Source organism: Pelodiscus sinensis, chromosome 1 (assembly GCF_049634645.1).
Source record: "Pelodiscus sinensis isolate JC-2024 chromosome 1, ASM4963464v1, whole genome shotgun sequence".
Taxonomy (NCBI): Eukaryota; Metazoa; Chordata; order Testudines; family Trionychidae; genus Pelodiscus; species Pelodiscus sinensis.
This window is the reverse complement of record NC_134711.1, coordinates 210,124,629-210,150,645: the sequence shown is the minus strand read 5'-3', so window position 1 is coordinate 210,150,645 and position 26,017 is coordinate 210,124,629. Positions and strand designations below refer to the sequence as shown.

At 42.6% G+C, this 26,017-nt stretch overlaps 1 protein-coding gene across 4 annotated transcripts in view; it reads left to right on the top strand.

Annotated features, from left to right (window-relative positions):
• NHS (NHS actin remodeling regulator) overlaps window positions 1-26,017 on the top strand; it is a 373,181-nt gene that overhangs the window by 304,452 nt on the left and 42,712 nt on the right. The window lies entirely within an intron of this gene.

Sequence of the window (26,017 nt, the reverse complement as noted above, 5' to 3'; positions counted from 1 at the left end):
GACAGGCTGAACAGCAGGCCCTACTTTGTAGCTGGCCTTCTGCTTTTGCTGCTGAGTTTGTGGCTGTAGTCAAAGCGCTGCAGCTATGAGTCAGAGGTGAAATTATTTTTAGAAGGTTTCCTTTTAGTAATGTTTAGACTGAAGATCTTTAGAGTGCAGAGGAGTGTTTAGAGTGTTTGTGCTGTGAGCCAGCAAGCTGGCTTCTTCGCACCAGTCTGTCTGCTGGCTGAGAGATTTTGCTGCAGCATCTTTTTAAGCAGTTAGTTAAGGGATGTAAATATAGTTAGAAGGTGAATTACGTGTGCCAGGGGAATGGTATGGATGTATCTGTGCACTGTCCATCCTAGATACTTACAAAAGATAGAGCCTGTTGTGAGGGAAGAAACCTGATTTCAGAATAGCAGTTTTGTGGCCTGCTCTTGAGCAAATAGAAGGTTAATAAATTCAGGTGACAGGTTTTTGTAAGACCCTACATAGGCTTCAGCTTCACCTTGGTGCTTTAGATGACCTCATCCCAGGTAGTTCCTATTCAGAATTATTTTCTCTCCAATAGTAGAGTTGGAGTCAGGTTCTGATGATGTCACATGGGGGGGGGGGGGGAGAAAGAGATAGATTGCAGTCCTAATGCAACATGGATACAGAAAACCACCAGAGAGGGCCCTCTGCTTTGTGAAAGAAGAGGAAAAAATCAGAACCCCAAAGAGATTGTTTTTCTCACTATTGCTTCAAACATGAAGACTGCCTGCCTGCTTGAAACGTGCTTTTTAAATGGACCTGGTTCTGTAATGCATTACACATAATGAGGTTAGAACTATTATGATTTCTTAAGGGATAGAATATTGTATTTTTAAAGGAGATTCTGGTGGGGATACTGTTCAAGACCTCAAAGAAATGCATCTCCTGTCCTGCATTGACACAAAACTGGCAGGGTGAGCTGCAGACCCCAGAACTGGGGTGGGACTGGCTCTGTAGCCAATGCAGTGAGAAGAGCAGCTTGAGCTGTTTTAGTAAGTGAATGTGAATGGGAGTAGGTGGGGAAAAAAAACGGGGGAGGAATCAGCAGTGATGTCATTTTTAACTAATTCCTCACACAGCTGGTGTATGAAGTTACAGGAAAAACCTGCAGTCCCAGAATGATTCTCAGCATTGACTGGAGGTTCTAAATGACTGGGAGGCCTCACAATGGTAATTTATTTTCACTCCTATGCAGACCAGTTCCTTTATTTTTGGGTCAAGCAAAGGCCATTTTTTCCCCTCTCTACTGTGAGGTTTGGATTTCAGTGTTTGTCTGATTTTCAAATTGCCTTGCAGCTTATTTGAAGTTTTGCCTGGCTAGTAGTGGATTTTTATCTGTGTGTGTGAATCCTTGTCATTGCATGAGAGCGTTCAGAATGCAGCATTTATGCTACTCGCCTGGAATGGAGATGCAGAGGTTGTCAGGCACAGAGCTCTCTGCAAAGGAAATTGTATACTTTTCAAATCACTGGTGGAAGGGAAAGGGCTCAGGTATTTTGTCGCATTGAATGCTGATGTAAAAGGAAAGAAGACTCATTCATCTATGCAGAGAACATCTGAATCTTCCTTTGGTGACTTCTCATTTTTTACTGGGAGGGATTTTATTGTTATAGAACTGGGTGCAAAATGCAAAAAGTGGGCTTTTCTAATTGTCTGACAGAAGATTTTTTTAATGCTGTGCATTAACCCTTTCATTGCCAGTCCCTCCACTGTGCCTATCCTGTTGCTGTCTTTCATAAAAATCAGTGGCATGTGAGGCTATTCCTTGGATATTCAGCAGTAGTACAGCTGGCTTTTTTAGCTTGATTGTACCTGGAATGTTCAGCAGCAACCAGGCTGCATTTGGTTTGGGGTTTTTCTTTTTAATAAAAGCCATTAAGGAAATTCCATAAAAGGTACAATAATTGGGCCAAGATGGTGGACAGTTATTAAGTGATGCTGCTGTCTCCATATATTTTGCTACTTGTGCAATTTTTGCAGTTCATGTTGGGTCAGTGCTTTGTTTTCACATTATTTGGTCTGAAAGCAGAGATAGCTATGCTTAAAAGTCAACTTGGCTAAGGTAAATCTCTTAGCATTCCTCTCCTGTACTTCCAATGGGTAAGACTTGCCTGCCTTTTACTTGACAGAGGCACTGATATTACTAGTTATACAAGGATTGTCTCTTGCTTACTAGCAACTTGTAGCCTATCTGTGATAGGCTATGGTGCCATTCAGATTATAATAGCAACAGTGATTAGGTTGGAGGTTTAAGACTGCAGAAAACAGTGAGAAAAATTGAGAGCATAGTGAATAATGATGTTGATTGACAAACCTGATGCTTTACTTACAGAGAATAATAATGGCTGTAACAGATTGGGAATTCATTGTAACCTGTAAGCAAGCTTGGAATGAGGAATGTCAGGGAGACATAAGGTACTTTTTACTGTCTATTATGAAGATGTAAGTGACTGGTAGGCATTTGAACTCCTCCTCCTGCAGTATGTCATGGTGCACTGGGAAAGCAAATCCACTATTCTCTCCCTCCCCTCACCCCAACTGTACCTTCAGTATGGTTCTTGTAGAAGAGGCAAGTCTTGGAAGAACAGCAGTGATTTCAAAGTGGCACTTCACCCTCTGTCTAGTTTTCAGGTCACAAGAGCTCTGTTTTATCCAAATACATGCCTCATAGTCATTGGTATCAGCAAGTATTTATGGGGCTTATGTTGGGGGGGGAGGGAGAGGAGGGAAGGAGTGTGCATGGATTTGGTGGTGAAATGGGTGACTTGCAGTGCTGAAATAATGGGCATGGCACATAGCGGCTTCCACCTCTGTGCTGCAAGACTGAATTTGCTGCTTGTGCTGGCCTGTAGATACAGAACTTCCTTCTCCAGTGATTTCAGTGTGACATCCTTCATTAACAACAAATTAATTCACGTGGACTAAAGAGAGAAAACTGTGGGTCTGGGGCAAGCATTGCTTCATCCTGCCTATCTGAGAGCTCCTGCAAAGACTAAATGTTGCTCTCCCGCTACTCTAGTGGTTTGAGGGTTTTGCCTTGGTTTGTGAAAGAGCCACAACTGATATTATCTGGAGACCATAATGGTCTGTCCCAAAAGCAGGGGCCTGTGTTTGACTTGAAGCAACAGTGCCCAGGTCCTCACACTGGCCGCACCAGCACACCTCACCTCTGTTCAGACGGTTCCACTCCCAAGATGAGAATGGTACAGCTTCCATGTCAGTTCAGCCCAAGCTCTTCCTACTGAAACTGTCCACGGAGGTGTCAAGTAGTGTCGGTGATGTTGGTGGTTTTAATGCAGTAGACTCTCCATGTAGCTGACTGAAAAGCAGCTAGGGCCTGATTTGACCTCCACTGAAGTTTAGTAGCAGTATCTCATCTGGACTCAATGGGCTTTGGCCCATAGTTGGTTACCTTGTTTCTTTAGGCCTCCACAGAACATGCAATTGCAAGGTGTATGCTCACAGGCTACAAGAAGATGAACCTATCGCAATGCTGCGAAGGACACTAAGAATAATTCAAGGTCCCTGTGAATATATCCTTGGGGAAAATGCCTTCTCAAACCCAAATTCAACAATGATCTCAAGCCTGTGTAAGTGACCAAGAACCATTAAGGTCAAGCATCTAATTGCATTATACTTGGAGATACTATTGCTCTCCAAGTAATTATTCTCATCCCTCACCCCTTCAGCTTCAGTAGGGTGGAACAGAAGTGTTTTTTGGAAGACAAGTCAGACCCTTGCTGATTTAAAAACTGCCTCCTTGTTCTTAACCTTTCTACATTCTCTTTATTTTCAGGCTATTTGTTTGAGTTCTGGAGAAATCCTTTTAACCCTCATGACTACTGCAGTTCTTGGAAATACCTGGTATAGCTCTCCTCTTCCAGAAGTATAACTTTGATGGCATTTTTTTTATGAGCAGGGGGAAAGGATTTCCAACATCAGTTCCATACTACTTCATGGATGATGTGATCTTGCACCATGTGAATGAGAACAGGATGGGACCCAGCTTATCTTCATAATGGCACATGCCCTAGCCAAATAGAGGATTTTGATATACTGCATAACTTACATGGCTTTCCCTGTCTTCAGATAGCTTGTGAAAAAGATCTTAGCCCCCTTAACTAGGTTAACATAAGACATTAGACAATTGGATGGTCATGTGTCTTTATACATAGTGCTCCATCATTATTAAAGGAAAAGTGCCCCTCTTTAGCTCATCCCAATAACAACAAGGTTCATAGGGTCAGGAGACCTTATTTAAAAGGCAAATCTGAAAAGTATTTCTGAAGTGTTTAAATTAGTATTAACATTTGGTCATCATAGTGAATACACAGGTCATTGTGTGCACATCTACACAGCAGGGCTAAAGCCAAAATAAGCTATGTAACTTGAGATACCTCACTTGGGTAGCTTAAGTTGAAATAGTTTATTTTGACTTTTGGGGCTGTTTACACAGCAGGAAGTCTGAGAAAAAGCACTCTTTCCTTGCCTTCCCTTACTCCTCGTAAAATGATGGTTACAGGGGTCAGAGTAAGAAGTCCTCCAGCATGACGTTATTTCGATATTATGTCAGAATAACTGCTTGTGGTGTAGACGCGGACTTTGTTATTTCGGAATAATGTAAGTTATTCTGAAAAAACACAGCTGTGTAGATGTACCCTGTGGTACTAACAACGAGCGATCCCTTTGGAAGTGACTATAGAGCAGTCTACTGATTTTACTCAACCTGGGGTGGGGCACAATAATGGACAGAATTGCAGATTCTTTACACTTCTTCAGAAAGTATCAGACTCAAAAAATACCATACTGTGAGCCTAGAAGCATGTTAGTGGTGTGGGGCTCAAAGGTATCAGGCAATGAGTTTCTACTGGCCAAACAATGCAGTGTACTCCAACTCACTATGGTCATAATGTATATCTAATAGAGGTCATCTAATATGTCATTGGAAAACCAATAACGTAGTGCTCATTCGTATTCTTAAGTAAAGTATGTGCACAGTATTAACATTATGGATATATGATAGAATTATGACTAAGGTATATTTAAACCAGACATGTCAAAGGGAGATGGTAAACAGGTCTGCCCCAGACTTAGGGATGCTTATTTGCTTCTCTGACCAGCCTAGTCATTAGGCAGACAATGAAGATCTATTTACGTATTGGGTAAACATAACTAACAAACCAGTAAGGAGATAGTTTGGTGTCTGTGCCCCAGCAGGGAAGAGGAACTTTATCTGGGATATAAAGATGGAGGAAGGGAACCTTAACCCCAAGGAATAAAAAATCTCTGAGGAATAGCTGTATTAGTCTGTAACTTTAAAAATGAGTAGTCCTGTGGCACCTTAGAGACTAACCAGTTTGTATGTACATACAACATACTCATTGTTTCTCAAAGGATAAGCAATTGATCAACTGATTATATACAGCAGTACTGTATTTCTATAAATATAACAATTGAGTGTTCTATGACAACATTGGTGATTAAAATCATTGTGAATTATGTGTATTAACACTGTCTAAGGAATTATGGATACTTATTAATATGACCAAACAAAGAGAGAAACTGCTCTTTCCTAGATAGAAGGGAACATCAAAGCTATATATTTCTCTCTGGGGGAATAAAGCAAGGTGCGGCCGAAATCAATGGCATGCTCGGTTACAATTAAATTAGTGGTGAAGGCCACCAGGGAAACTCTCAGAAAGGGAAAACAGCAGGAAGTCATCCTGCAGGCTGTAGAACTTGGAGAGAGTGATGCAGAGACAGGACACCATTTTGACAGGCATCACTAAACAGACCTTGGGGCTCAGAGCTTGCAGACAAAAATGGGTACTTCAACCAAGGAGGAGGGTGAAGTCTCTGGGAACTGAATATAGGTAAGAAACCTGCTTAGGCAAATATCTCTCAGCTCAGAAGGTGGAAGCCAGCACCTTCTGTGTCTGTGGAAGGTCCTGACTGAGGTAAAGTTAGCCATGGCTGAGAAGAAAGACTGATGAGAGAAACCATCTTGAACAAAGCCTGTTCCTGGCTTGATTACATCTTGGATTCTTAGATACATATTTTCACGGTTGTTTGGTTGTAACCATCTCTGGTTGGCATCACTTAATCTACATCCTATTCATAAATGTTTTATTCTTACTATAAACCAGCTAAGTCCTGAGTCTGAAGGAAGAGGTGTGGTGTTCAGCCCAGTTAAATCAATTAGCTGTAATATGCTTTAGTCTCTTTTGAAGGAGAAAACAAGACCTTATTATTCCTCTGAATGTTGCAGGAGAGAGCTGGTCATTGCAGAGCAAACGGGCCTCAGAACATTCAGGATTGAGGGTGTGTTGGGATCACCTGCTAGCATTAACTAAGTCTGATAAGACCAGAGTATATCTGTGATAACTGCTGGCAGGCTATTGGATTCGAAGTGGTTGACTCCGAGCTGTACAGTGTACAGACCACGAAGTGCATGCTGGCTGGGTGTATGTCCCAGGCAGGGAGCCGCTGTAGCAGAAGCATTTTGGGGCACCCAGGGTTATAATACGAGTGCTGGCACATCCTCTCACTGGATGCACCCTACGACACCGCCATCACATTTATATCATATAACTTCAGACTAGCATGCCTATATTCCACGTGCAACTGCAGACTTCTAACTTCAAAAATCTTCTCTTCTTTTTTGGTTGCAAACCTAATTTGATGTCTTTCTGGCCTTTTCTTGCACTTCCTCCCTCATCCACCCATAAATTTCAAACATTCTGTCCTAGCTCACTTTTCTCAATCACAGGGGGGAGGGAACTGAAGTAGTGTCTGGATATATAGATATACATTTAAGAATTGTACCTTAGCTGTGTCTTACCTGTTTTTTCCTTTTGGCATGGCACAGGCAATCAAAATTTATCTTCCAAATTGACTGTAATTATATTTTGATAAAGATCTGGCAATTCAGTGAGAATGAAATTTTAAGGGTTGCTGGGATACAGATGACTCTGGGTTATGGGAAAGTATTTGCATGTGGAATACTAATAGGCTAAGGTCGTTCAGCAGCCTTATCTAGATTTTTCCAATAGTGTCTGATAACACAGGCAATCAAGTACTTGTTTCTCTGCTATTCTTCTGGCAAAGTGATTAAAGATACAAGCTGCCTTTTATGAATGAAAAGGTGGCATGCTCAACAGGAACAGCACAGATATGTCCCTCCATTTGGTACACAGGGAAAGTTGAGGGTATTAATTACATCCACATTATTGAGCCAGAAAAATAAGGTTTCCCTAATTTCTCTGAAGTCAGTGTTTGTGTAAGTGAAAACCAAGGCCCTGAAGCATTCTGCATAGTTTCTGTTAATGGAAAATGGAGGTGGCAGAGCTGATCCCCCAATCCTAGTTGTCTGGCTGAAATCAATGGAAGAAGTGGGCATCAGTTTAATTTTGTTTCTTTTTTTCACCTCCTTTGTTTGTACTAACACTGTTGACTCCCAGTGTACTTCCCAGTACGTATTGCATATCAGTACTCATTGGACCCACACTAAGGATGTTAAAGACTAGTTGACTATCCGATAAGCAAATGCTTATTGGATAGTCAGTCGACTAGTCAATTTCCACCCCCTTTGCTGCCTCTATTAGATAGAGGCAGAAGAGAGGGGGGAAGTGTATGTACTTCAAAGCAGCAGCGCCACAGGCAGCTAGGACCCAGGTTCCGTGCAGCGCTGCTGCTTTGAAACACCGTGGCCCCAGCGGGGGCTTTTAGGCACTTCTGCATTCCTCCTTTGAAATGCTCATCGACTAGTCGATGATGGAAATTCCATCAACTACTTGACTAGTAAATTAATCATTAGTTAACATCCCTAACCTGCACTATGAAAATGGAATCTTGGATGCATTAAGTGGTCTGGAACAAGTTAGTTTGAAATAATCAAATGCACAAGAGGTCTAAGGGGTCACAGAAAAAGGGATCTAGGATTCTATTAGATGTAGGACTGTAGCTGTTTAAACAGGTAATTGTGGTTACCAAATGGTTAAATGCTGGCTCCTGGTCCAGCTCCTGGGGAGCCAACTGCCACCCCATGCTGCTGTATCAGAGGCAGCAGCGGGGGGTGGCAGGTGGGAGCTGATACATGTGGGGAACTAGCTTAATCCTGAGTTGATTGTGTCAAACTTGAAGATGACACAATCAACTCAGGATTAAACAAAAACTGTGAATGGCTAGCTAACTACAAAAGCAGCTTCTCCTCTCTTGGTATTCACACCTCCAGATCAGCTACTAGAAGTAGGCCTTATCCTTCCTGACTGGATCCACCTCATCATCTCCAGCCTGATTCTGGCCTGCATATTTAATACCTGCTTCTGGAAATTTCCACTACATGCATCTGTCGAAGTGGGTCTTTGCCCACGAAAGCTTATGCTCCAACACCTTGATTAGTCTATAAGGTGCCACAGGACTCCTCGCCGCTTTTGCAGATTCAGATTAACACGGCTACCGCTCTGATACTCGACATGTAATCACTAAAATTTTTGATGGCTACACGCTTACAATAATAACCATTTTTAACATCCCTATTTGGATGCCAAATAGTGTGATTCATCATTATGATAACACTGCAAAAAGGGAACATGATCTAAAATATTAAATGCTTGATACGCCACTCACCTGCGTAAGGCACTCATAATTTGGCCTTAACTTTTTTGTCCTGTTGAGGAAAAAGAAGATGGTTCTGACACCTGGTAATTCCCTAGCAAGGAACTGTATCAGGTGGTAGATACTAGAGCCAAGGACAGTACTTTTTGGCTTTAAGTCATTGGTCTGAATGTGACCCAGTCCTTACCATCTAATATTTCAGGAGCCTATTTGAAATTTGTTGTTATGTGGCAGCACCTGAAGATCCTACAAGATTGTGCCCAAGTACTGTATGTGGGGCACTGTACAGACAATACACAGGAATTGTCATTCACTGCCTCAAACAAGTTGTTGGGCTGAGGCCAGATCTACACAATCCTTTCCTTTGGCATAAAACACAGTGCTCAAGGATGTGAAGAAAGCCACTTCCCCATGAGACATAAAGAAGGGGCAAAGGAAAGATGGGAGGGAGAAGGTAAAGGGAGAATGATGAAAGAGGCAACAGGAAAAGGGGAGGATAGACAGTGGACAAAATGGATGAAAGGGAGACAAAAGAAAGCAGAGGAGAATTAGAACATGACTATATTTTAGCTGCAAATATGCTTCCCAGTATGTGCACAGACAGGGCCGGCTCTAGGTTTTTTGCCACCCCAAGCAAAAAAATTGTTGGCAGTCCCCCCTCCGCCTTTTTTTTTTTTTTTTTTTTGGCTTTTACACATGTTTGCACTTTGCAATGGTTTTTGTTGTTTTCGTTTTAGTTTTTGTCCCGGCATTTTAGCCCTATAAATAGCAAATATAATCTTAATTATTTTTTTCCATAAAGGCAAAGGCGCTTCAAGTAAACTCCCCCTCCCCTTTCATTCGCTGCTGGGTTACAGCAGCCTTTTCCCTGCCCTGTCCAGCCCCTCCCTATGGACAAGCACCCCTCACTCCCGATCCACAGGCGGAGCAGGGTGCAGGGACAGCGCAGAGCCAGAAGGGCATGGGGAACAGGGGGAGCAGGATTCACCATGGGGAATGGGAGGTGCAGAGCCAGAGGGTGCGGGGACCAGGGAAAGCAGGGGAACTGGGGTGCTGGGATATGCAGAGCCTGAGGGATACAGGGAACAGTGTGGGGGGTACAGGGGTGGTGCGGAGAACAGGAGGCGCAGAGCCAGAGGGACACAGGGATTGGGTGGAGCAGGATGCAGGGGAGGCATAGGGAATGGGACACGGGGAACAGAAGGGGAAAAGGGATCGGGGTCCAGGGGCAGTGTGGGGAATGGGGGGCATAGAACCAGAGGGGCATGGGGACCAGGGTGCAGGGGCGGCACAGGGAATGGGCAGGTGCAAGGTGCAAGGGTGGCACAGAGCCAGAGAGTTGCAGGAAACAGGGAGAGCAGGGGGACCGGGGTACAGGGGAGCAGGGATGGCGCAGGGAATGGGCGGCGCACAACCAGAGGGGCGCGAGGCAGGTGCAGCAAGCCAGGCGGCCAGCAGGAAACGGTCTCTTGCCGGCGAAGGCGGCTGGGGCTGCGGCAGGACTGGAGCCGGCGGGGCAGAGCCTGGCCGTACTGCGCTCCACAGCCAGCTCCCGGGGACATGCAGCCAGAACCGAGCTCCCGCAGCCTTTCAAAATCGGTGGGGTGGGGCAGGGCCGGGCATTGCCAGGGGAGACTGCTTACCTGGAAATGCGGCCCCTGCAAAATGTGCCGCTCCAAGCACATGCTTGATTTGCTGGTGCCTAGAACTGGCCCTGTGCACAGAGACATGCACTAGTGCTATTTGAGCTAGCCTCCTGAAAATAGCTGCAAGCCACAGTGGCAGGGGTGGCAGTTCAGGCTAGCTACCTGAGCTCATACCTGCAGGGCCCACTGGAGCAGCCCCTGTCCATGGTACACACAGACTCCCTTGTCTATGGCAGGCGGCCCAGCTGCAGGTTACACATAGGCTCCCTGGGAGAGAGGCTGGCAGGGGCTGGCAGCCCCACTCCCGGGAAGGCTTTGCTGCAGGCTCTGTAGTATAAAGCTTTGTCCTGCAGAGCCTGTCATGCGCGTAACCACTAGGATTTTTAGCGGTTACACAGTTACATTTTGAAACGATTTTTTACATCCCTAGTGTATGTATATAAACTACCTCATTGCTTTCCAATCTTCTTTCTTTTTCCAAAGTATTCTGCGTGGGAGCTGGAAAAAGAACAGGAAGAATATTAGCTGAGAAGAAAATCTCTGAGTGCACAATGTCTTTGCAGCTAGCTACTTGAAGCACTTGCCATAGAAAATCAAGTTGGAAAATGACGGGGAGAGACATGATGATCAAGCTGTTTGTAACAACTCTGTAGCTTAATGAGAGAGAAAGGCAATTGATATATGGAATAGTGATGTAGCCTTGATATATTATCTAATACGGTTCAGTTGACATAACCAGTTTAGTAGAGTAAGTATTTTGTCCTTTTTGCAGATTTATTTCTGCTGCGGGTAGCTAAGTGGCATCCTTTTTACTGAAACTATGGAGGAAGAGAATGTAGTTTAGTCATTGGTCTGGCCTACCAAGTTTTCAGATCCCAGATCAGTTCTAGTTCCAATCACAGTGATAAAATCTCCCCTGATTCTAAAGAATAATTTTGTGTTGAAAGTAAGAGAGTCCAAATACAGGGTTCATCTTTTCACAACAGCAGCTTAGGTACAGACACTGTTCAGTTGGTTAGTCTCTCAACGGACACAGTAAAATATTATGTATATTAAGCGGCATGGTCCAAAGGCCACAGGCAGTATCGGGGCCAACAGGAGTAGGTGCTGTAAAAGGTGGTTATGTTTCTTAGCCAGAACAGCTTATATCCATAGAACAGGAAAAGACTTTCTACTGCATTGGATGAAAATTTGTAATTCTGGCCCTACATAAGATGGGCCTTTGTCTTTCTGCAGCTGGCACATACTTTATCTGTTTCCACAGACCACTATGTGACGAAAAAATGTTCGTCTTTTCCTTTGTTATGGAGGACCTCAGGAAAGAAGCCTGGAAAATGGCTAGTGAACTGCTCGTTTAACCTTAATATGTGTTTATTAGGTATTATATATCAAAAGCAGCATTACCCAGACACATTGCTGGAGCCGTTAGCTATGGCCAAGCACTGATGGACCGTCAGATTTATGTTTAAGTGGATATCCTGGTTTAATCATATTTGAGAGAACAAATTGCCAAGCACGACTTGAAGGGGTTAGATTGATCTGAAGAAAAGTGAGCAGCAGCAAGTGATTGTTCTAAAGCAAAGAATGTACTTTCATCTTCCATCTACCTATGTCCCAGTGACTGATGAGTGGTCATACTGCCGCTATTCATCTAGCAATCTCTTCTCTTATTGTTGAAGTTGTATTGATTGCTGCATTATTGTCGTTCTCACTGGCCTGTCCTTATTAAGCATGTGTCAGTAACTCCTTCTTTAGTTATATAAGAAAGTTAATGGAATAGGATATAGCGGCAGTGCTCAAACAGGGATCTGAAGCCTCCAGGGGGTCCATGAGCCCATTCAAGGGGACAGGGATCCTGCGGCTGCCCCCCTCTCCTGGGCTGAAGTCAGAAGCTGGGACTGAAGCCCTGATCCTTGGAGCCCTTATGCGTTCTGTGGGACAGAAGCCCTGAGCCAAAGGGCAGAGTTGGGGACATGGAGAACATTTTCTCACACACACCCAAACTGCAGCCCGAGAGCACAATAATCTTGGGGACAGCTCCAACCTCCCCTCATTTCCTCTCCCCATACACTGTCTGGGTCGGAGGCAGGAAGCTGCAGCCGGGCAGTCAGGTCAGCTGCTGTGCCATGGAGCAGGCAATAGCAGCATTCCCTCCTCTCCTGTGTATTGCTCCTCAGTCCCAGCCACCTTTGCTCCCAAAAAAGCTGCTGGTAAGAGCTGCCCCAGTGGGGAAACCTGGCTCCTTGACTGACAGACCCCTCTGGGAACGGGTTGCACTGGGGAAGGTCTAGCCTGGATATTAGGAAAAACTATTTCACCAGAGGTACGTCTACGCAGAAGCGTAATTTCAGAATAACATCCCTTATTCAGAAATAACTATGCGAGCGTCTACACAGCTAACCCGGTATTTTGAAATAAGTTTGAAATAATGGGTGGCTTATTTTGGCATCTGTAAACCTCATTTCATGAGCTATAGCACCTCTTCCAAAATAGCTATTTCAGAATAGCTGTAGTGTGGATGCTCCACTACTGCTATTTTGAAATAGCTCCCTCCCTCCCCCCCACCCGGGCCATTCAAAGTAATTACTCCCCAGTGGTTCCTGGGGCTCCAGTTTGAGGTAGCACGTCCACATTAGGGGAACCTGCCTTGGACTAATTTCCAGGCTTCTCTCTAGTGTAGACGTGCAATTTCAAAATAAGCTATTTTGGAGTATTTCTTCTGGAATAGCTTATTCTGAAATAATTGTGCAGTGTAGATGTAGCCTAGGAGGGTGATGAAGCACTGGAATGGGTTACCTAAGGAGGTGGTGGAATCTCCATCCATAGAGGCTTTTAAGACCAGACATGACAAGGACCTGGCTGGGATGATTTAGTTGTGATTGGCCCTGCTTTGAGCAGGGTGTTGGACTAAATGACCTCCTGAGATCTCTTCCAGCCCCAATCCTTTATGGTTCTATGATTTCTATGCTTCTGATTCTTTTCAGATTTTTATATCTGCCATAAGAATTTATTTTCGTATTCGCTGTAACTTTCCTAGCACATTTTGGCACTACATACATAATAAGCAGATGCCTGAGAATTGATCTATGTTTGTATGAAGTTACTTGATGGTCTTCATCTTAATGAACAAAGTCCGTATTATAAAAATCTGTTAACACTAGTTGCCCTCAGAGTTGGCAGATTCAATCAAATGTGAATAGACATAATGATTGGTTGTCACACACTGCTAGTGGGGTCGAGGCACATTGGCAAGTGTTGTCTGTGCCTTAGCTGTTCAGTAGACAAAGGGTTTGAGTTTTTAGAGCAGTCTGGCACTTCTTACAGCACTTTTTTATGTGTTACTTTTAAAATATACATGAAATAAACAGTGACAGAGGAGGGAATATAGTAAAGTGGCGGAGATCAAATTAGAGCCAAATCCTGGAGTCTGTATGGTGGCAAATTTTCTGCTGAAGGCAATCAGAGCTGTGCCTAAGAAAGGATAGAGCAAGGACAGCAAAGATTCCTTAGTCTTGTTCCTTCTTTTTGGACATTCTGAGCTTGTTTTATCTTCTGTTTACAAGAAGGGTCTGTAAGACCATGCTTCAACTTTGAAATTAGATGTCGTCTACTCCAGGCTATCTTGCTTATCCATGGTCTTTGCATCATCATAACAATATACAATTCTCTGTGAAGACTGTTGCCCCATTATCCATTGGTAGTCCAATACAGCTAAAGAGTTATCATACAGCAATGACCTTGCTCAGTTTCTTTTGCAGCTTTTGGTTCAGGAAAGACTCTTTTGTTCCCATTCTTTGTTTATGCCAACATTTATATTTGATCTCTCAGTGGTTGTCCCTAGTAAGCCAGGACCCAAAAGAAGTTGTTTTCAATAACTGGAGAGATCAAAGACTGTCCATTGAGTTTTATGTAGGGGTCCTGACTCTGTCTTGTAACAAAGCAAAATTCATCCACTTAAGGCACGTCTAGACTGCCTACAGCTTTTGAAAGAAGATATGCAAATCTGGCACGAATTTGCATATCTTTTTCCAATCCCGTTTTCAGAAGAGTTTTTTCGGAAAAAAAAAGCAGTCTAGATGCGGTTCTTTTGAGGAAAAAAACCCCTTTTTTCAAAAGAACCCTGTACACTTTTTCCTAAAAAAAAAAAAAAGGGTTCTTTCGAAAAAGGGTTTTTTTCCCCCAAAGAACCGTGTCTAGACTGCTTTTTTTTTAAAAATCTTCTGAAAATGGGATCAGAAGAAGATAAGCAAATTTGCACTGAATTTGCATATCTTCTTTCGAATGCCACGGGCAGTCTAGACATCCCCTTAAAGTGTCAGATGAAAATATCTTAAGGAAAGAATGAGGAAGAATTTACTGAATATTGTAATAGTTGGAAGAGGTGAGAAGAGCTCATTTGTTCATTTGTGCACGTGTGTGTGTGTATGTTTAAAAAAATCACTTCAGTGGTAAAGTAAGATGAGGAGAATCAGGAAAGAATAGAGAGAAACAGATGCTGTATCCACTAGAAGAGGAGAGATTCAAAAACGTTTGTTTATTTCTTATTGGATGCATGGAATAAATAAATGCAAACAGCAATAACTTGGCAAAAACCCACTGAAGGAAGGGTATCTCCTTCAGCCAAAGAGACATTGGTCTTCTAGGTCTTCCTAGGACTGCTGGTTCCCCCAAGAAACCTATTTCCTGTCATAAAAATGTGCATAAAATTGTTCATTAAAAATGGTCTGGTGGGGAATATGGATGGTTTTGTCATGAGATCCTGAAACTAAGTATTAACCCAGGCAAGAGGAAACATCACATACATTCTGCAAAGTGCAACCATGGATGTTAGCATGTAAAATCAGTGTTCTCAGAGAAACACCACAGTCAAAATTACACCTTTTTTTGTAACAAAAGGAGGAACACTACACTAACCTATTGAAGTAGCTAACGCAAACTCTACAGTAGTATACAGTGATTCAGGAGGGCTATAACTAGATTGCAAGCTTCTTTCGGAAGAAGCTTTTCCAGAAGAGATCTTATGGAAAAGCTTATTTCAAAAGAGAGTGTCCATACTGCCAAAGTGCACTGAAAAAGCGATCTGCTTTTTTGAAAGATAGCATCCATTCAGTGTGGGCGCTATCTTGCATTTAAGCTGTGATTACTATGGACAGAGTAGCCACCAGGGCACCTGTGCTTTTTCCTCTTTCCTCTTCTTTCAAAAGAACTCCCTCTTCCGTGTCCACACATGCCTTTTTTTCTGAAAGAGCTCTTTTGGAAAAAGGCTTCTTCCTCATAGAAAGAGGTTTACCATTGTCAGAAAACTCCCTCTGTTCTTTCAATTTTCTTTTTCTGAAAAAATGCGATTTCAGTGTGGACATAAGTGAAGTTTTTTCGGGAAAAACAGTTGTTTTTCTGAAAAAGCTCAGTAGTGTAGACATAGCCAGATAGTAGTTGCAATGTGTGGGTGGCTGGGTGAAGAGGAGAGAAAAAGGAGAAGAAATCCATTTCAATGTCTATTGGAAGTGCTTTAGGTTGAGAAACTGATTTGAACTAAAGGCGTATGGTACTCTGGAGATCACACAGATGCATTCTTTTTGTAGTAGGGGGTACTGTATTTCAGGTTCCCAAAAAGAAGACACTGTCTGGGGGTGGATATAAAGTTAGGGTATCTGTAGTGGAGGAACTTACTGGAGGTGGAGGTGGGGAGAAGTGTCACTCATTCTCACAGTGGCCAGGTGACTGGTAGTGACAGTCATCAGTCAGCGCCACTCTGTGATATCCCTCCCCAGGAACAGAAGCCGGACCTGGCGGGGTGGAATTCCAGGAGCTGTGGCTGTAGGCGAATGAACCAATCATTGCAGATGCAGGGGAGGAACCATTCCAGAAGCGGTCCAATTGGGGCTTTTCCTGGGTTTCAGCAGCTTATCTCCCTCTGCAAAACCCCTAGACATTTCCTGTTATTTGAAAAATCTGCCCAGAGTCAGATGGAGAAAGGAGGGTTTTGGGGGCGTATCGTGGCAAATTGGAATAAATAGTAGCTCAGTATGAAAAGAAAGTGAGCGATCAGCAGCCTTAAACTTGCCTGCCAGAAGCTCTTCAGTTTTCTGCCTTTATGCTCTTGTCCTAATAACATCCTCAGACCTCCACCAGCATTGCTGCTGCATGTTCAGTCATCCCTTCCCCCCTCCCAGATACAAACATGAAGCAGCTCAGCTGCAGCAGAGTAGCCTTTCTGTAGGACAGTGGGAGCCGCAGAAGGGGAGGATGAACTGCTTAATTTTATGCACTCACCACTGAGAAAACTTTGCCTAGTCACATGCCTTCAGCAGCCCTGCGCATAAAGCTGTAGCTCCTCTGTAGTTTTTCATTGTGCTTACTAAGCCGCTTGCCCTGATGGATTTGCTTCTGCCTGTAACAGAACAAGGCTCACAGAAACAGTATGGCTGCACATGCATTATTGAATATTTCAGACATTTATTAATAGATATGTATGTTATAGTTCTCCTCTGTACTTTCTGTCAGAGTGCATTAGAAAGATGGGTTGCAGAGGGATTTGTTCTTTACAGAACTCAGTGTGTTTGTAAAATGGGGAATACACATTAGGGTGTATGCATGCATGTAGGTATGTGTAATCTGAATATACTCATTCAGTATATATGCTGTTTTTATTTTTACCCTTACTCAAGGGTGAGAAGGGCAAATCAGTTAGCGAAACACTCAAACATAAGCCTTCTGTCCTTAGAGATGTTCTTTGCTACTCATCAGCAGCAGGGTCCATCAAGCCACTGCTGTTCCAGCTGCAGCAGTCTGCTGTTTGGAGCAATCTAGGGCACTGAGGAGAATAAAAAGAGAGAAAAAGAAACCATTGAGCAGGGGAGCTTTCTAGGAATGAAAGCCTAACATGAAACAATAGGGTGTGCTTCTGGGAGGTTATTGTCCATCCCTTAAAGAAGCATTTGAAACATTCAGAGGCACAACAAACCATGCTGTTGGTTATTTGATGCTGTGAGAGAAAAGCATTTAAAATGGCATTCCTGTGTGGTCAACAGGGGCTAAATATGGTTGAGTCAGGAAATGTGATTGCAAGGATTAGTCTCCATGTTGGAACAATTTTTATAGTAGGGGTGCTGAGAGCTGTTGAACCAAACTGGAAACCCTGTATATAATGGAAACCACTTGAAAAAAAAGGGGGTGCTGCAGCACAGCCTCCCGCCTTTTCTCCCTCCCTCCGCACCTGTAGTTCCAGCACTTATGCTCCACATAAGTACACATTGCTTAACAGTGTAATTTTCTTGCCTGCGTAAGAATCACATGGTCCTGGTCCAGCCCTCTTGAATTGCACATGGTGTTACTCCAATTAAGTGAGTATCCAGTAAATGCGTAATTCCGGTAAATGCACACAAAAAACCCCAACCAAATAAAGCTTTTCCATGTTTTATTCATTTTGGACAACTGAACACTAAACACTGCTGAATTTGTCACTGCCCATTAGTTCTCTCCCTCCCCTCTGCCCCCGAACAGCTGTTACTACCATATATGTGATATACTGTAAGACAGGAAGACATCAGTGGGTCACTTAGAAAATGGGGATACAACATAAAAAGTGTCACTGTGTTGGCAAAAAGCAAGTACAATATAGGAATAGCCTGATTGTTGTTTTGTGGATGAGTGATGCTAAGATTTTGTTATAGATAGTGTTAGTAAAAGTTGCAGACAGGTCAAAGGCAATAAAGAAAAATTTATGGAAGACGTGACGTGTTTGACTTTTACTAAAACTATCCATGACAAAATGGGGACTTCCAGGGTTCCCCCATAACCAGCCGCTGTGGGGGCCCCATCTGGGAGTTCTGGAGCCTCGTCACCCATTGGGTTTTGGAACTCCAAAGCTCCCTACTGTCTGCAGCTCAGAGCTGCAAGGGGTCTCTGCTGCCCACAGTAGCTGGGAGTGCTGGGGTACCCCTGCTGCCTGCAGCTGCTAGAGACTGGGGGAGGCACCTCAGGCAGTGGGGGTTCCCCACAGCTTGTCTTCACCATAGGTCACTCTGAAGTCACAGAGATCTCTGAAAGTCATGGATTCTGCAACCTCTGTGACTAAATTGTAGCCTTATAGATGAGGCACTGGATGTAGACTAAGGAGATCTAGGTGCTGTTCTCAGTTCTGTTACAGCCTTCCTCTGTTCCCATCTGTGGAATTGGAGTCATAAGACTTCCCTAGCTCACCATGGTGTTTTGAAAATAGTCATTAATAATTCTGAGATATTCAGTTACTATGGTGATGAGGCCATATACAAGTACCTCGGTAGAAATTATAGCTCTTCTTACACAGGCATGTCATAGAGTGGAGAGAGCACTTGGTGGACAGGCATAAGCTGCCCAGATACCTGAAAGTCTACTAGTATTCTAGATGTGTTAAGAAATAAGAACCGCTATATTCGGTCAGGCCAAACGTCCACCTGGCCTAGTATCCTGTCTTCTGACAGTGGCCAGTGCCAGGTATCCCTGGGGAAATGAACAGAACAGGTAATCATCAAGTGATTCATCCCCTGTTGCCATTCCCAGCCTTGACAAACAGAGGCTAGGGAGTATTCCCACCCATCCTGGCTAATAGCCATAGATGGACCTCTTCTTCATGACTTTATCTAGCTCTTTTTCTAACCCTGTTCAAGTCCTGGCTTTCACAACATCCTCTGGCAGGGAGTTCCACAGGTCGAGTGTGTTGTGTGAATAAATACTTCCTTTTGTTTATTTTAAGCCTGCTATCTATTAATTTAATTTGGTGACCATAATTCTTGTATTATGGGAAGGAGCAAATAACTTTTCCTTAATTACTTTCTCCACACCAGACCTCTATCATGCCCCACCTTAGCTGTCTCTTTTCCAAGCTGAAAATTCCAAGTCCTGTTAACCTCTTCTCATATGGCAGCTGTACCATCCTCTTAATCATTGTTGTTGCCCTTTTCTGAACCTTTTCCAATTCCAATATATCTTTTTTGAGATGAGGCAACTACATCTGCATGAAGTATTCAAGATGCAGGAGTACCATGGCTTTATATGGAAACACTATATTTTCTGTCTTATTATGTACCCCTTTTTTTATTGATTCCCAACATTCTGTTTTCTTTTTTGACTGGAGCTACATATTGAGTGGATGTTTTCAGAGGACAATCCACAATGACTCCCTTGTTTTCTTTCTTGAGTGGTAACAACTAATTTAAATCATATAATTGTATATGTACAATTGGGAGTATGTTTTCCAATGTGCATTACTTTGCATTTATCCACAATTAATTTCATCTGCCATTTTGTTGTCTAGTCACCCAGTTTTGAGAGATCCTTTTGTAACTTTTTGCAGTCTGCCTAGGATTTACCTATCTTGAGTAGTTTTGTATCATCTGCAAATTTTGCCACCTGTTTACCTCTTTCTCCAGATCACTTATGAATAAGTTGAATAGGATAGGTCCCAGTACAGACCCCTGTGGGATACCACTAGTTACCTCTCTTCATTCTGAAAACTGACCATTTGTTTCTACCCTTTGTTTCCTGTCTTTTAGCCAATTACCAAGCCATGAGAGGACCTTCCCTCTTATCCCATGACAGCTTACTTTACTTAAGAGCCTTTGGTGAGGGATCTCGTCAGAGACTTTCTGGAAATCAAAGTATACTATATCCCCCTTGTCCATATGTTTGTTGTTTCCCTCAAATAATTCTAGTAGATTAGTAAGGCATGATTTCCCTTTACAGTAACCATGTTGACTCTTCCCCCAACAAATTAGGTTTATCTGTGTGTCTAACAATTCTGTTCTTTACTATAGTTTCAACCAGGTTGCCTGGTACTGAAACTAGGTCAGTAATTGCCAGGATCACCTCTGGAGCCCTTTTAAAAACATTGGTGTCACATTAGCTATCTTCTCTGATGGCACCATCAAAATTGTTGTCTTTTATATGATCTACGGCCATGTAAGAGCATTCTTGTTTCACAGCTCCCAGCAGCTTTTCTGCCTCATGGCTGCTTCTTTCTCTGGGTCTCTATCATTTATTGGGTAATCCTGGGCAGGCATCCATGTTCCAAAAGGAAGGAGAGCAGCACTTACAGAAAAGGCTGTCATGAAACATAAGAAATTGCTGATACATTACACACAACATGGGACATTTACAGCAGACAAGAGATTGTAAATTTGTAGCATTGTAGGCTTCAAACTCTCCCCCCTCCCACTGGATGTAACAGCAAAGACCCAAGTACTTAAGGGAAAAATCATTTGAGACATTCAAGGCTAAAAATAAAATTCATGCCAGACTGAGCACTTTCCTTGATGAAACATTTATGCTCTAATATGCATGAGGTTGAATGTGTTTCCAGATTGTCTTGTATTTGAGAGGAACTGGACCTTCTCTGCATTAATTTTCTGCATTTCTTAGAATAATTTGCATAGAAATTTTTCAGACAGTAACTTACCATTGACCCATGCAACAGGCATGGAAGAGTATGATCAGACAGAAGCTGCTGCTAATGATCCTTGCTAGCTGCAGACAGATGTCTGCTAAACTGGGTCAATATATAGGCTTGTTGTTACATTGAACTGAACAAGAAATATGCTGCCTTTATTAATGGAAAAGGACTTGAAAAAGTATACTTGCTAAAATGAAAGGGCAGCTCTTGAATACAGGGCAGCAATAGAGATAAAGGACCTCCCAACCGCAACCCCACATATCTGACTATTGTGGATTTCCGGAGCACCTGGCCACCATACACAGTATAATAGTGAAACAGTTTTTGGTCTGGGCTTTTTTTTGTGCAGCCTTCACACACTCTCCATTCTTTCTGGCTTCTTAACAATGACTGGCAGATCTGAGAGTCATTATCGTTAGAGCCTCTCAGAAGAGGAGCTCTGCTCCAGACTCTAGAATAGGCTTACTCAATAGTCTGATCCTTTTCGACTTTTCCTTTTGCAGTGTATATAATTTAAGAAGGATTTGTCAGCCTCCTTGGTTTTGTTTCTCTTATGCAGTGATTCGTTGTGTTACAGCTCTGAGCTTTCTAATCCTCAGCATATAGGCTCCCCCGTCGCATACTGCAAAAATCCCCTCTTGAATCTGCCCCTTTTCACATCTTGCAACAAATAATGCCTTCTCTCCCAATCAGAAAGCATGTGAAATTATTTCCCTGATACCCAATTATAATTATTATCCTCACCATCATCAAAAACATAAACAATAACTAGAAGGTTAAGAATATGAAGGAGAGTGGGAAGGCAAGTGAGAGTGTCAGGGAAAACCCCTGGATCTATCAAAATAAATAGAGCAGAAAACTTTCTTGCTTGGCCTTTATGTTGTTATTAATAGAACAAACACGCTTGAGTGCACTAAGCTGTGCTACCTTCAAGCATCCATACACAGCTCAACCACATTATGATTTTGAAAATCAAAAGGAGGAGGAGGCTGGAAGTGAGTGGAGAGGGGAAGTGAAGGGCCTATGAAAGCTTTGGTTACACCTCCATTTAGAAAATTGCAAAATCTGCTGAAGAGAATAGCCATTAATGTTTGTGTGTTTTTCTCAGATTGACATGAAACCAACCAATATTACATAACCAGTATCTAATGGTGACTGCATTAAATAGGGGTCCTTTTTCCCATCCCACAAGAGATAAAACAATTACAGTGATTCATGGGTGAAATAAATGTGATTGTTTGCATGAGCCTCTTTTCACAGAGTCATAGTTTTTAATGCCAAAAGGGACCATTAGATCATCTAGTCTGACTACCTGCATAATACCAGGCAAAAAGAAAAATCTGTTTATGGTAACAGCCCCATGATCTTTAACTACTACTGTTTATTTTAGTACAGACAATAGGTTCAGCTCTGAGCAGAAACTGAGACATTTGCTGCCTCAAAAAGCTTACAGCAAAATGCCCCAATTCTGCAGTTGCACCCGCTAGCTTGGACTTGCAGCCTTTGTACTCAGCTTCTAGTCAATGAGTCAGCCAATGGACATAAGGGTCTGTGCTAACCAGTGGGACCGACAGACTGGTCAGGCCCCTAGGTCAGTTTCACACTCCTAGAAGGAACAGGGCCTCAGGCAGAAGGGGAGGGGCTAGGTCAGCCTTTTGAATCACTGGGCCCCAGAACAGTTGCCATCTTCCCTCATCCCAGCCCCATTGGTGGGCCTACTGCTAACAGATGTGTTTGTGGGACCAGAGCCCAAAATACCCCTTCTCCAAAGAATGGGGTTGAAAAGAGAGATGTACTGGGAAACTCAGGAACTTTTTAATGTTATGAAATCATTTCTGGGGGCATTCTGCAAAAGCTATGATTTATGTATCTAGCCTATTGAGCTAGATCCTCAGCGAGGATACATCAAAATGGCTCCAGTGAAACCAGTGAAGATACATTGCCACCAGCTGAAAATGTGGTGCAGTATGTTTTAAGCTTTTTAGCTTCATATCCTTTGAGAATGAACTATGTGATTATTCTTTACTGTAGTGCTATATTTAGTTTGCATAGGTTTACCTAATAGAGAATAATTATTGTGGAAGGGCTAGCTGGATAGGGAAAGAGTGCAGGCAATTGGCATGTAAAGTACCATGAATGCCTAGAGCATTGGACAATTAATACGTAACACCATTGTACTAAAAGCATTTTTATTTTTTAAAACCTTCTTAAAACACATTTAACCAAACCCAGCTAATCTTATTTCTATAATTTTCCACTGAAGCTGATGTAATTAAATGTACATGAACATTTCATTTGATGGTAAAACTCTGTTTCTTTATGACCACCACATACAGAGAGCTGAAGATCAGGCAGCTCTTCTTGGGATGGGAAGGGGTGACTTATGCGTGCCATTTTATTTGTGTCTCCACTCATACCATCTGTGATAACGAACATCCTCTATTCTCAGGGCTATAAAGAATGTTTAACATAATTACCATGATTGCCAATATGCATATATTTTTCCCCCATGAATAATTCCACAAGTAAGCCTTGAGTGGTGGATAGGACAATGGACTGAGTTTTAAGAAACCTGATTCCAATTCCCAGCTCAGTCATAGCCCTTCTTCATGACCTTGAGGAAGTCACTAATCTGTCCCATGTCTCTGTTCTCCTTCTGTAAAATGGGGCTAAGGCGTCCTTACCTCAAAGCGGTAAAATCCATTAGACATTGTGAGTAGTTCAGATTCTTCTGTGATGAGAGCCATACAAGTAGATAGAGAAGCCACCAAAGGTTGCATATTCATTCCATTGATATTTATTATTTATAATGGAATAAGTATGGCTTCAGAACAAATACTTAAAGGCAATTTTCAACCCCCCCGTAAATCCACCAGCAACATATATGCTCATTCTCAGTCCCATAGGGTATGTCTACACTACAGCGTTATTTTGAAATAAGCTATTTCGAAATAGTTAATTCGAAATAGCTTATTTTGAAATAACGCGTTTATACACAAAATGCATTTCAAAATAGCGTTTTTCTATTTTGAAATAGCACGTCCACACTGAGTGGATGTTGAATCACATTTAAGGCTGATTGGAATCAGTTCCAGCAGGGTATAAGGTCAGACATTGCCTTGTGACCAGGGCGGCCAGCAGGGCACCCGAGGAAGGGCTGGAGGTCCCCTATTTCGAAATAAGCGTCTACACAGGGCTTATTTCGAAATCATAATTTCAAAATTGGCACTATTCCTCGTGGAATGAAGTTTACCAATTTCAAAATAAGCCCTCCACTATTTTGAATTAATTTCGAAATAACGGAATGGCTATGTAGACGGTAGGAAAGTTATTTCAAAATAACTTTGCTGTGTAGACATACCCATATAGTATATTGCATTGGGATGTTGCAATACATAGTGACAAAAACTACCGGAAACCATGGGAAATCTTGCTTTGTGAAAATGAATATTAAACCAGTGATGGGAAAATCCCACAATGGTCACATTTTAGGATAAGTGTCCTAAAGCTTAGGCATTTGCCTAGACTTCAAGAGGCCCCTCACCATGCCCTACGATCTTCCCCATAACTGACACTCCTGCTTGCAGATTTGAGTGTCATCACTGAGGGAGTTTAGTTTGCCAACTTTTCTTGTGGCTTTTTTTTTTTCAACAACTTTTGTGCAGCTTTTTTAAAATTTATTATTTGTGCTCAACAGAATTTTCTCCTGGCGTTTTTTTTTTTTTTTGGGGGGGGGGGGAGGGGTTGGTATTTTTTGTGAAACCATCTGGCAACCCTATTCTGAGGTGTTCCTGAGTTCGATAAAAAGGAGCTCAAAGAACTTTGGGCCCTTAGCTAGCTCATCAGTCCCCACTCAATGCTATCACTGAGCAACTGAATGACTGGCTGGATTGCTTTGTTGCCTCGGCTGTGTTTTGGGAATTACTTCCCTCTCAAGAAATGTGGGGAAATGATCTGGTTCCCTGTGAGGTGGCAGCATTGTGATCACTGAACTAGAGCATTTGCCTGAGAGGACTTTGTGTTACTGTTCGGTTACAAAAAGATTAGAGGAAAGGAGGAAAAAATTGTAATGCATTTATGATTATGGGTACTATCTAGATCTGTCCAGACTCTGAGCCCACTGTTAGTAGGACTTCAAGGCTCCATATTTGTGAAGTGAAAACCACGCCCCACCCCATCACACGCACACTTATTGAGAGCACTGTGACCTCTACTCTGTGACCAGAGTCATTACTATGACTCCTTAGTTTTCCGGGAGAAACCGGAGATAATTGAGTAACTGCCAAAGAGAAATAACCAGAAAGTCTAGACCTTTTGAAGGCTATTAGTGTTAGAGCTTATTTTAAAAAGCAATAAAGAGAGAGGGATTTGAAAATATTTTTTTCTTTTTTCATATTAGTTGTTAAATATAGTGATACAAAGTTTGGCCACTACAGAACTGCAGAATTCATTTTTTGCTTACTTATTTATTTTGCCCGTGTAAAACTAGTGACAATACACTAAAGTTGAACTTGCCTCCCCTGGGCCTGCCTGCTGCTGAGAAATTCTGGCTTTCCTTAATGTGTAGCTAGTTCATGTAACTTTCAGAGGAAGTCCTCTGAGATTGTTGGGCAGAGAAATTGAAGTTTTTAGTCCCTCAAAAGCCAAGTTCTGTTTAAAAAGTGCCTTTTCTGGAATGTAGCATTTGAATTTGCTTAACAAACACATCCAGTAGTCTGTCTTCATGCACTGAAATGCAGTGAGAAAATAACCAGTATTGCAAGATCGTAGACTGCATATTACAGTGAGACAGCATAGTCTAGTAGTTAGGGTATGTCTACACTACCACCCTAGTTCGAAGTAGGGTGGTAATGTAGGCAACCGGAGTTGCAAATGAAGCCCGGGATTTGAATTTCCCGAGCTTCATTTGCATAAAGCCGGGCACCGCCATTTTTAAATGTCCGCTAGTGCGGACTCCGTGCCCGTGGCTACACACGGCACGGACTAGGTAGTTCGGACTAGGCTTCCTAGACCAAACTACCGTTACTCCTCGTGAAACGTGAAACGGTTGCCTACATTACCACCCTACTTCGAACTAGGGTGGTAGTGTAGACTTACCCTTAGAGATCTAGCTGGTGCATTCTGTTCGCCACTCTGCTGCTGGTTCAATAGGTGACCTTGAGCACATTACTTGGCCTCATTGTGCCTTGGTTTTGCCATTTGAAAGTGAAAATGATAATGATTTTTACTCTTAAATATCTAACATAGATCTAGCATATATATATTCACAAATAGCTAGCATATATAACAGAGATATCATATATAGATAATG